General features: G+C 47.8%; 1 non-coding gene across 1 annotated transcript; it reads left to right on the top strand.

The window, feature by feature from the left end:
* Nucleotides 1-988: 988 nt before the first annotated feature.
* Nucleotides 989-1,152, top strand: LOC145338034 (U1 spliceosomal RNA). The gene has a single exon (XR_013885442.1). It is a non-coding gene; the product is annotated as a U1 spliceosomal RNA (small nuclear RNA).
* The last annotated feature ends 10,411 nt before the right edge of the window (nt 1,153-11,563 follow it).

Raw genomic sequence — 11,563 nt, 5'->3', positions numbered from 1 at the left:
TCATCACCAGAACTGACAAACAAGCACCAAGATCAGGCTTGGCTGGTGGTGAGGAGGGCACTCCCCGTCAGATCCTTCATGCACGCTCGAGGTCTCAGCAGCACCGCACGCTGCCCTCGAAGCGGCTGTGGGGCGGATGAGACGGTCGCACACCACCTTGTGGAATGTGCCTTTGCAAAGAAGGTCTGGAGTGAGATGCAGTGGTATTTGTCGAGGTTCATCCCGAGCAGCTTGGTGACGCAGGACTCTGTGCTCTACGGGCTGTTTCCGGGGACGCACACCGAGACAAATATCAACTGCTGCTGGAAGGTCATCAACTCGGTGAAGGACGCACTTTGGTCCGCCCGAAACTTGCTGATCTTCCAGCTGAAAGAACTGTCCTCGACCGAGTGTTGCAGACTGGCACATTCCAAGGTCCAGGACTACGTGCTGAGGGACGGGCTGAAGCTTGGAGCAGCCACCGCAAAGGCACAATGGGGAAAGGCCACACTGTAAGGCCTTTTAACGGAAGCAGACCGAGGGCCCGGGAACTGCAGAATACCCTCGACCTGCGTAACTGTGTGCCAATCTGAGCAATAACGGCACACAGTAATTTTTGAGGCATGTATATAGTCTTAAGTTTTGAAATGTTATGACTGTAATTTGTACAGAACTGTAAAAAGTTTTAATTCTGCACTGTTTGCGATTCATAGACATATAGATTTGCAATGGTTTATTTGAGATTTTATGAGTAAAGTATTTTTTTGGAAAAGGCCACACTGTAAGGCCTTTTAACGGAAGCAGACCGAGGGCCCGGGAACTGCAGAATACCCTCGACCTGTGTAACTGTGTGCCAATCTGAGCAATAACGGCACACAGTAATTTTTAAGGCATGTATATAGTCTTAAGTTTTGAAATGTTATAACTGTAATTTGTATAGAACTGTGAAAAGTTTTAATTCTGCACTGTTTGTAATTCAAAGACATATAGATTTGCAATGGTTTATTTGAGATTTTTATGAATAAAGTATATTTTTGCAAAAAAAGGTATATCGCCCAGGATGAGGCTATCCCATTGCACTTCGGGTGTGCTGACGTCTGCAGTGTCCCCAAATGTGGGATTCTTGACTGCAAAATTTGTGGTAGTGGGGAACTGCGTTTGCACTTTCCCCTGATTTTATATCAAAAGTAGATGTTGCTGATTTGTTTGTTCCTCAAGAGGGCGCTTCTCTGTGTGAACTGCCTTCTGCACGGAGTAGTTTAATACTGCAATGAATAAATTTGGTTCCGAATGTCAAAATACTCAAAAAAAAACTTTAAGATTATGTATGCATGATGCTATTGGAGGTGATGTTATAAACTATGTGCGCGGGTGACTGCAGAGTAAGATCACAGCCTGTAGTGAGCACCTTCTTAATAAAGCTCTTTAATTTGTTGAACCTCATGGTTTCTTACCGTCAATTCTTCAAATGCCACACTAACTCCTCAGCCTCTCTCACATTCCCATTCTCATCTCACTAGCCTGGGAACCTTGAACTGCCCACTTCCACTTCTGGAACCCTTCATTCACTCTACTATCTCGTATGGGGCCCTCTGCTTGGTGGGGTGGCACAGTGGTTAGCACTGCTGCCTCACAGTGTCAGGGACCCGGATTCGATTCCTGGCTTGGGTTACTGTCAGTGCAGAATCTGCACGTTCTCCCCATGTTTGTGTGGGTTTCCTCCCACAGTGTGAAAGATGTGTTGGTTAGGTGCATTGGCCATGCTAAATTCTCCCTCGGTGTATCCGAACAGGCAGCGGAATCTGGCAACTAGGGGGTTTTCACAGTAACTTCATTGCAGTGTTAGTGTAAGCTTACTTGTAACATTAATAAATAAACTTCAAAATTCACTCTGCTGCCTCACGTGAGGGCCTCCGTTCACTCTGCTGCTGGTCTAGGACCTACTGCCTAGTAAGAAGTGTCACAATACCAGGTTAAAGTCCAACAGGTTTATTTGGCAGCACAAGCTTTCGGAGTCCCGCTCCTTCATCAGGTGAGTGAGGACTTGTGTTCACAAACAGGGCATATATAGACACAAACTCAATTTACAAGATAATGGCTGCCTCACTCAGGACTGGTGCTTGACTGCCTCTCCCTCGCCTCGCTTGCCTGTTGCTGGGGTGCAACCATTTGAATTTTCCTTCTTGGTAACTAACTTACCTTTTGCCTTCTGTCCTGTTGCCTCCAAGGATGTTTGGACATGCGCTCCAATCTCCCTCTGGTCCTCTATACTTCCAAGCATCCTACTATTCACTATTTATTCCCTTTCTTTGTTAATCCTCCCAAAGGCACCACCTCACACTTTTCAGGGTTAAATTCCACTTGGCACTGTTCTGCCCATGGGACCAGCCCATCTATATCCTCCTCCAATCTAAAGCTTTCCTACTTGCTATTTACCACACCGCCTATTTTTGTGTCATCTGAAAATTTACTGTTCATACCACAGTCCGAAAGACATGCTGGTTAGGTGCATTGGCCATGCTAAATTCTCCCTCAGTGTACCCGAATAGGCACTGGAATGTGGCGACTAGGGGGTTTTCACAGTAATTTCATTGTGGATGTTAGCCGGCTTGTGACACTAACACATAAACTGAGTTTACTAAGTTCTTTTTTTTCAACAGAGAAGTGTTACTCTGAGATACTTCAATACACTTATCAACAGGTTAGATTTACAACTGTCATTTCATATCCAGTGCTCTTGAGGGCAATGTTTGTAAAAACGCATTAAATGACCGAACAGATAAAATGATGTGAGAGAAGATACACAAACATTGAGTAAACCCTGAGCTGCTGCACTAAGGCAAGTCTCAGTTACCTATACAACTACATTATCCTGCACTTCCCACTCTTCACTTTCAAAAACAAATTGGATAAATCATTAACAGGAAGGATAATTTCAGGGAGCAAAAAAGGATTTCAGGAACAGATTTGTCCTTGGGAGTGATCATTTCACACTAACTTATTTGCAGTGTTTTTGTAAACCTACTTGTGAAATTAACAAACTTTAAAAAACACATTCACATCTAGACCATTAATGTATACAACAAACCACAAAGGATCCAGCACTGATACGTACAGTACACAACTGGACATGGGCTTCCAGTCACAAAAACAACCTTTGACCATCACCCTTTGCCTCCTGCCACTATGCCAATTTTGGATCCAAACTGCCCTCAATCCCTTGGGCTCTTACCTTCTTGATTAGTATCCTGCATGGAACCTTGTCAAAGGCCCTTCTGAAGTCGATGTAGACCACATCAACAGCACTGTCCTATCTACATACGGAATCACCTCCCTGAAAAATTCAAATTTGTTTCATTGCTGTTAAGGAGAGAGTTCCAGGATTTTATCTCAGCGACAGTGAAAGAATGCCTGACATATTTCCAAGTCAGGATGGTGAATGACCCGTTTTCCTCATTTAATCAGTGACTTTGTTCAGTACAAATAATTATTTTAACACTATTCAGCTAACAAGTTTCTCCCCACTGCTAAACATCCTAATGAACAGGATCATCTGCCTACCTTCTAAACTCTGTTATTTCATAAGAACTAGGAACAGGAGTAGGCCATCTGGTCCCTCGAGCCTGCTCCACCATTCAATAAGGTGATGGCTGATCTTTTCGTGGACTCAGCTCCACTTACCCGCCCACTCAACATAACCCTTAATTCCTTTACTATTCAAAAATCTGTATATCCTTGTCTTAAAAACATTCAATAAGGTAACCTCAACTACTTCACTGGGCAGGGAATTCCACAGATTCACAACTCTTTGGGTGAAGAAGCTCCTCCTCAACTCAGTCCTAAATCTGCTCCTCCTTATTTTGAGGCCATGTCCCCAGTTCGAGTTTCACCCGCCAGTGGAAACGACTTCCCTGCTTCTATCTTATCTATTCCCTTAATAATTTTATACGTTTCTATAAAATCTCCCCTCATTCTTCTGAATTCCAATGATCACAACAGTAATAGTGGAACATAGTGAAAATCCATCAAACTGCTATGGGGTCAATGTCCACCAGAGGGCAGCCATGAGCACAGCCCAAACACAACCTGACTGTAATGTAATGATGGGTCCTTGCCGCATTGTCTGCTGATGCTTTACCCTGAGCTGCGCCCTCAGCACTGAGCCTCCGACAGTGCGGCGCGCCCTCAGCACTGACACTCCGACAGTGCGGCGCGCCCTCAGCACTGACACTCCGACAGTGCGGCGCGCCCTCAGCACTGACACTCCGACAGTGCGGCGCGCCCTCAGCACTGACCCTCCGACAGTGCGGCACTCCCTCAGTACTGACCCTCTGACAGTGCGGCACTCCCTCAGTACTGACCCTCTGACAGTGCGGCACTCCCTCAGTACTGACCCTCTGACAGTGCGGCACTCCCTCAGTACTGACCCTCTGACAGTGCGGCACTCCCTCAGTACTGACCCTCTGACAGTGCGGCACTCCCTCAGTACTGACCCTCTGACAGTGTGGCGCGCCCTCAGCACTGACCCTCCGACAGTGCGGCGCTCTCTCGGTCCTGACCCTCCGACAGTGCGGCACTCCCTCAGTACTGACCCTCCGACAGTGCGGCGCGCCCTCGGTCCTGACCCTCCGACAGTGCGGCGCGCCCTCGGCCCTGACCCTCCGACAGTGCGGCACTCCCTCGGTCCTGACCCTCCGACAGTGCGGCACTCCCTCAGTACTGACCCTCCGACAGTGCGGCGCGCCCTCGGTCCTGACCCTCCGACAGTGCGGCGCGCCCTCGGTCCTGACCCTCCGACAGTGCGGCACTCTCTCGGTCCTGACCCTCCGACAGTGCGGCACTCCCTCAGTACTGACCCTCCGACAGTGCGGCGCGCCCTCGGTCCTGACCCTCCGACAGTGCGGCGCGCCCTCGGCCCTGACCCTCCGACAGTGCGGCACTCCCTCGGTCCTGACCCTCCGACAGTGCGGCACTCCCTCAGTCCTGACCCTCCGACAGTGCGGCGCGCCCTCAGCACTGACCCTCTGACAGTGTGGCCTTCTCTCTGTGCTGATACTCGGATGTCAGCCTGAATTTTGTGCTCAGCTCCCTGGCGTGACTCTGTGAACCCAGGACATTCAGACTCTGAACCACAGGGAAGCCGTGATGTTGCGGGAGGTTTCTGTCCCTCACATCGCCTGCTCTTGATTACACTCTAAGGGACAGGGGACAGATAGGACTCTCTATCATATTCTGGGAGTCATTTAGACACATCAGAAATATGAGCAGGGGGAGGCCATTCTGCCCCTCAAGCTTGCTCCATCATTCAATAAGAACATCAGTAATCGAGATGATGCTATCAAGTGGCACTTGCTTACCACACCTAGCACCATGGAGGATGGCTGTGGTGTTTGGAGGTCAATCATCTCAGCTCCAGGACATCTCTGCAGGAGTTCCTTAGGGTAATGTCCTAAGCTCAACCATCTTCAGTTAATTCATCAATGATCTTCCTTCCATCGTAAGTTCAGAAGTGGAGATGTTCACTTCCGACTGTACAACGTTCAGCACTATTTGTGATTCCTGAGATACTGAAGCAGTCCATGTCCAAATGCAACAAGATCTGAACAATATTCAGGTATGGGTGGACTCGTGGCAAGTAACAACTGTCACACAAATACCAGGCAATGACTATCTCCAACAAGAGGGTATCTAACCATCTCGACATTCAATGGCATTACCATCGCTGAATCCCCCATTATCAACATTCTGTGGGGGTCACCATTGAGCAGAAACTGAACTAGCCAGATAAGTACTGTAGTTACAACACTGTAGACGGTGGGTCATTAAGTATGTTCAAGGCTGAGATAGACAGAGGATTAGATTTTATGGGGATAAGGTGGAAAAGTGGAGTTGAGGATTTTCACATCAGATCAGGCATAATCTCATTGAATAGCCAGGAGTCTTGATGCGCTTTTGCTCCTGTCTTCCAGGTCTTAGCAGGTAGAGACTGGGAATCCTGTGGCAAGTAACTCACCTCCTAACTCCCCAAATCCCGCCTGCCATCTACAAGGCACAAATCAGGAGTGTGATGGAATACTTTCCAACTCACTTACCTACTCACAAAAGGTTGCTACGTAAGGTTAGGGGGCACGGAGTTAGGAGTAAGGTGTTAGCGTGGATAGAGGATTGGCTGTCTAATTGGAAGCAAAGAGTTGGTATCAATGGGTGCTATTCTGGTTGGCAGTTGGTGACTAGTGGAGTGCCGCAGGGATCGGTGCTGGGGCATCAGCTGTTTACCATTTATATAGATGATCTGGAGGAGGGGGCTGAGTGTAGGGTGACGAAATTTGCTGATGACATGAAGATGAGTGGAAAAGCAAATTGCGTGGAGGGTGTGAAAAGTCTGCAGAGAGATCTGGATAGGCTGGGCGAGTGGGCGAGGATCTGGCAGATGGAATATAATGTTAGCAAGTGTGAGGTTATCCACTTTGGCAGAAATAATAGTAGGAGGGATTACTATTTAAAAGACGAAAAGCTGCAGCATGCTATGGTGCAGAGGGACCTGGGGGTCCTTGTGCACAAGTCGCAAAAACCCAGTCTGCAGATGCAGCAGGTGATCAAGAAGGCAAATGGGATGTTGGCCTTTATAGCGAGGGGGATAGAATATAAAAGCAGGGAGGTCTTGCTGCAACTGTACAGGGCACTGGTGAGGCCGCAGCTGGAGTACTGTGTGCAGTTTTGGTCGCTGCACTTGCAGAAGGATATACTGGCCTTGGAGGGAGTGCAGAGAAGGTTCACTAGGCTGATACCGGAGATGAGGGGGTTAGCCTATGACTAAATAGACTGGGTCTGTACTCATTGGAGTTTAGAAGGATGAGGGGGGATCTTATAGAGGCGTATAAGATAATGAAGGGGATAGATAGGGTAGAGGTAGTCAGATTCTTCCCGCTTAGAAAGGATAGCAGGACTAGAGGGCACAGCCTCAAGATAAGGGGGGGAGCAGTTTAGATCAGAGTTGAGGAGGAACTTCTTCACTCAAAGGGTGGTGAATCTCTAGAGAATTCTCTGCCCGTTGAAGTGGTGGAGGCTACCTCGCTGAATATATTTAAGTCACAGGTGGATAGGTTTCTGATAGACAAGGGGATTAAGGGTTATGCGGAGAAAGCAGGAAAGTGGAACTGATCCACTTCAGATCAGCCATGATCTTATTGAATGGCGGGGCAGGCTCGAAGGGCTAGATGGCCTACTCCTGCTCCTATTTCTTATGTTCTTTCCACTTGCCTGGATGAGTGCAGCTCCAGCAACACTCAAGAAGTTCATCTCCCGGCCAACTTTTCACATTTTATTTGCTTCACCTTGCTCTCTCAGGACCAACCCTGACTTTGTCCCCAAACCTGCCAATGCTGTTGTTGTCTGGTGTACTGACCTCTACATCGCAGAGCCTGAGCACCAACTCTCAAACACTTTCTCCTACATTCCCTCCAAACCATGACCCCACCAACAAACATTCCAGGACTCTCACTGACCTCATTTCTTCCGGAGATCTTCCCTCCACAGCCTCCAACTTCATAGTCCCCCAACCCCAGCCAGCCTGCCTCTACGTCCTTCCCAAAGTCCACAAACAGGACCGCCCTGGTAGACCCATCATTTCAGCCTTTTTCTGACCCATTGAACTCAGTTTTTCCCATCTTGACTCCACTTTTTCTTCTCTTGCCCAGTCCCTTCTCACCTACATCCAAATCAACAATTTCCAGTTCCTCAGCTCAGACCGCCTCCTCCACACCGTGGACATCCAAACCCTCTATACTTCCCTTCCTTACCTGGATGGCCTCAGAGCTCTACATTTCTTCCTCAAACACAGCCTGAACAATCCCCAGCCACCATCACTCTCCTCCGCCTGGCTGAACTGGTTCTCTCACTCAGCAATTTCTCCTTTAACTCCTCTCACTTCCTCCAAATAAAAGATGTGGTTATGGGCATCTGCACAGGTTATGCCTGTCTCTTTATGGAGCATTCCCTATTCCAGTTCTATTCTGGCCCCCTTCCACAATTCTTTCCTTGATACATCGACCACTATTTCGGTACAGCTTCATGCTCTCGTTTGGACCTGGAAAAAGAGATCAATTTCTCTTCCAATTTTCACACCTCTATCACCTTCACCATCTCTGACATTTCTCTTCCCTTCCTTGGCCTTTCTGATTCCACTTCTGGGATAGACTGTCCACCAGTATCCATTACCAGCTCACCAACTACAGCACATCACACTCTGCATCCTATAATGACTCCATCCCATTCCCTCAGTTCCTTCACCTCCGCTGCATCCATTCTCATAACATCACTCTCCATAATGACTCTGCCAATATGTCTTTCTTCTTCCTAAATCGTGGGTTTCCACCCACTGTCGTTGACAGGGCTCTCGACTGTGTCCCAGGCCACTATTCTCACCCACTCCCCTCCCTCCCAGAATGAAGATAGGTTCTCCCTTGTCCTCACTTTTCACCCCACCCTCTTCCACATTCTAAGGATCATTCTCCACCATTTCCGCTAATTCCAGCATGGTGCCATCACTCAACACATCTTCTCCTCACTCCGTGTCAACATTGTGCAGGGACCATTCTGTCCAAGACACTCTGGTCCACTCCTCCATCACACCCACTGCCAATGACGCCTTCCCTTGCAATCGCAGAAGGTGCAACACTTGCCCTTTCACCTTGTTCATCCCTGCTCACCATCCCAGGTCCCAAACAGTTATTAAAAGAATTGAGGCCCCAGCACTGATGCCTGTGGTGTACCACATCCTGCCAACCATAAAAAGACCCATTTATGTCAACTGCGCTTAAGAACATAAGGGCTAGGAGCAGGAGTAGGTCATCGGCAAGCCTGCTTTGCCATTCAGTAAGATCGTGGCTGATCTTTTCGTGGATTCAGCTCCACTTAACCCGCTCGCCATAACCCTTTATTCCTTTACTGTTCAAAAAGTAACCTATCCCTGCCTTCAAACTGTTAGCTGTTAGCCAGCCAACCTTTAATCCATGCCAGTGCGTTAACCTCCACAATGAGCTTTTATTTCCCCGTGGTGGCAAATTGGACCCTCGGCAGTGAGATTTCTGTTTAAACCCTGACTGGATTTATCAAGGATCTCCCCCTAATCACGGCTCCCGTCCTAGCCTGAAGTGAGAAAGATCATCTTTTCCCGTATCCTCTGACTTGGAAGTGAATGCGAATAGAAATGTAACCCATGCCAGTCTTGGCTACAGTCTCTTTAAGTTGAAGGTGAACATCAGGAAAAAGTCAGAACTGTCGTGATTCACTCTTGCTGTGACCACTTTCGGGGTTAAAAGTTCAAATATCTCTGCTGGAACATCCAGGGTTACCATTTTAAAAGCTTATAATGCAGCTGAAAATAGTGCCTTTAATTATGCCAGAGAATGCAGATGTGCGCATTCGTCTTCCTGTGGCTTTGTGGGCAGTATTTCCGCCTTTTGTGTCAGAAGGTTGTGGCTTCAAGTCCCCAAAGTGACCACAAAAAACCCAGATGAACTCTCTCTGCTGCAGCACTGAGGGAGTCAGAAGTGCCGACATTTGGATGATGAGAAACGTTTAAATTTCTGCCCAATTTGGATGGGCATCGTGGACTGCAGCAGTTCAGAAAGGCAGCTCACCACCACCTTTCAGGAGGGAAATTAGGGATAGGCTACAAATGCTGGCCCATCAGCGACTCCATGTCCCGCGAATTATAAAAAGTCACAATTCACAGAAGAGCAGGGGAATCTCCCTCATGTCCTGCTTATATTTACTCTTCCACTGCTGGGGTTCTAAGAAATGATAAGTGCCGAAGGAGGCCATACAGCCCATCGAGCCTGCACTGACCCTCTGACAGAGCATCTTTACCCAGGCTCTAACCCCATAATCCCACATATCTACCCCACCAATCCCCCTAACTTATACAAATTGGGGCAATTTAGCATGGCCAGTTCAGCTAGCCTGCACATCTTTGGGAGGAAACCGGAATATCCGGAGGAAACCCATGTGGGCTCCGCACAGTCACCTGGAGCTGGAATTGAACCCGGGTCCCTTTTGCTGTGAGGCAGCAGTGCTAACCACTGTGTCACTGAGCAGATTTACGAAGAGAATTATTTGCTCGTTCTTTGTGGGACTTTTGCTGTGCACTAATTGAGTAGTGACCGGATAAAGAGAGGGATCTTTTTAAACCTAGGGATTTTTTTTATTAATTCATGGGATGTGGGTGTCGCTGGCTGGCCAGCATTTATGTGCTGTGGGTTGACCCACGATGCCATTAGGGAGGGAATTTGGAGTGATCTGTGCAGAAGGAGGCTATTCAGCCTATTGAATTTGCACAACAATCCCACCCAGGCCCTATCCCTGTAACCCCACATTTATCCAGCTAATCCCTCTAACCTACTCATCCCAGGACACTAAGGGGCAAGTTAGCATGGCCAGTGCACCTAACCCGCACATCTTTGGTCCGTGGGAGGAAACCGGAGCACACAAACGGGGAGTGTGTGCAAACTCAACATCGACAGTGACCCAAGCCGGCAATTGAACCTAGATCCCTGGAGCTGTGGGACAGAAGTGCTAGCCACTGTGCTGCCCTAGCTTAAGGGAGGCTAGCTTAACATTGGGAGCAAGAGCTGGAAGGATATATTGATAAACTTCCCACTTCTCTTCATGTGGAGCATGAACGCTGGTGTGGATATGTTTTGCTGAATGGCTTGCTTCAATGCTTGGCTGTTCCCTACATTATAACAGCAATTTTATCTCAAAAACCATGTGGCTATAAAGTGCTGTAGGATGATGTGAAAGGAACATAGAATCTTAGGATCATAGAATCTCTACAGTGCAGAAGGAGGCCATTCAGCCCATCAAGTCTGCACCAACCACAATCCCACCCAGCCCCTATCCCTGTAATCCCGAGTAATTGCCCTGCTAGTCCCCCGATACTACGTGGCAATTTGGCATGGCCAACTTCTCTCCACCATCAACACAATTCAGACCTTGGACACCACTCTTCGAGCTCAATCTTTTTAATTCACTTATGGGGTGTGGACATCGCTGGCTGGGCCAGAATTAGTTGCCCGTTCCTAGTTGCTCTTGAACTAAGTGGCTTGGTAATCTTTTCAGAGGGCATTGCTGTGGATTTTGAGTCACGTTTGGGCTAGGCCTGGTAGGGATGGCAGATTTCCTTCCCTAGAGAACATTGATGAAATAGATGGGCTTTTCTAAAAATTGACAGTGGTTTCATGGTTCCAGATTTTATTCAATTCAAATTTTACCATCTACTATGCTGGGATTCAATCTAAGGCTTCCAAAGCATTGACCTGAGTCTCTGGGTCACTAATCCAATGACAATATCACTACACCACCACCTCTCCATTATCTGTTGCCTATGATTTTGGTGTAATTACCATCGTAGAATCTTACAGTGCAGTGGAGGCACCTAGCACACTGGCCTTCATCAGTCAGGGCATTGAATATAGGGACATTAGTTTACAGTTTTATAAGTTGTTCGCAAGGCCGCGCTTGGAGTATTGTGTACAGTTTTGGTCACCCTGTTATAGGAAAGACATTGATAAATTGGAAAGTG

This window comes from Carcharhinus amblyrhynchos, unplaced genomic scaffold, assembly GCF_965287045.1.
Source record: "Carcharhinus amblyrhynchos unplaced genomic scaffold, sCarAmb.v2.hapA scaffold_89, whole genome shotgun sequence".
Lineage (NCBI taxonomy): Eukaryota > Metazoa > Chordata > Chondrichthyes > Carcharhiniformes > Carcharhinidae > Carcharhinus > Carcharhinus amblyrhynchos.
The sequence above is the reverse complement of the archived record's forward strand: the minus strand, read 5'-3'. Positions and strand labels throughout refer to the sequence as shown.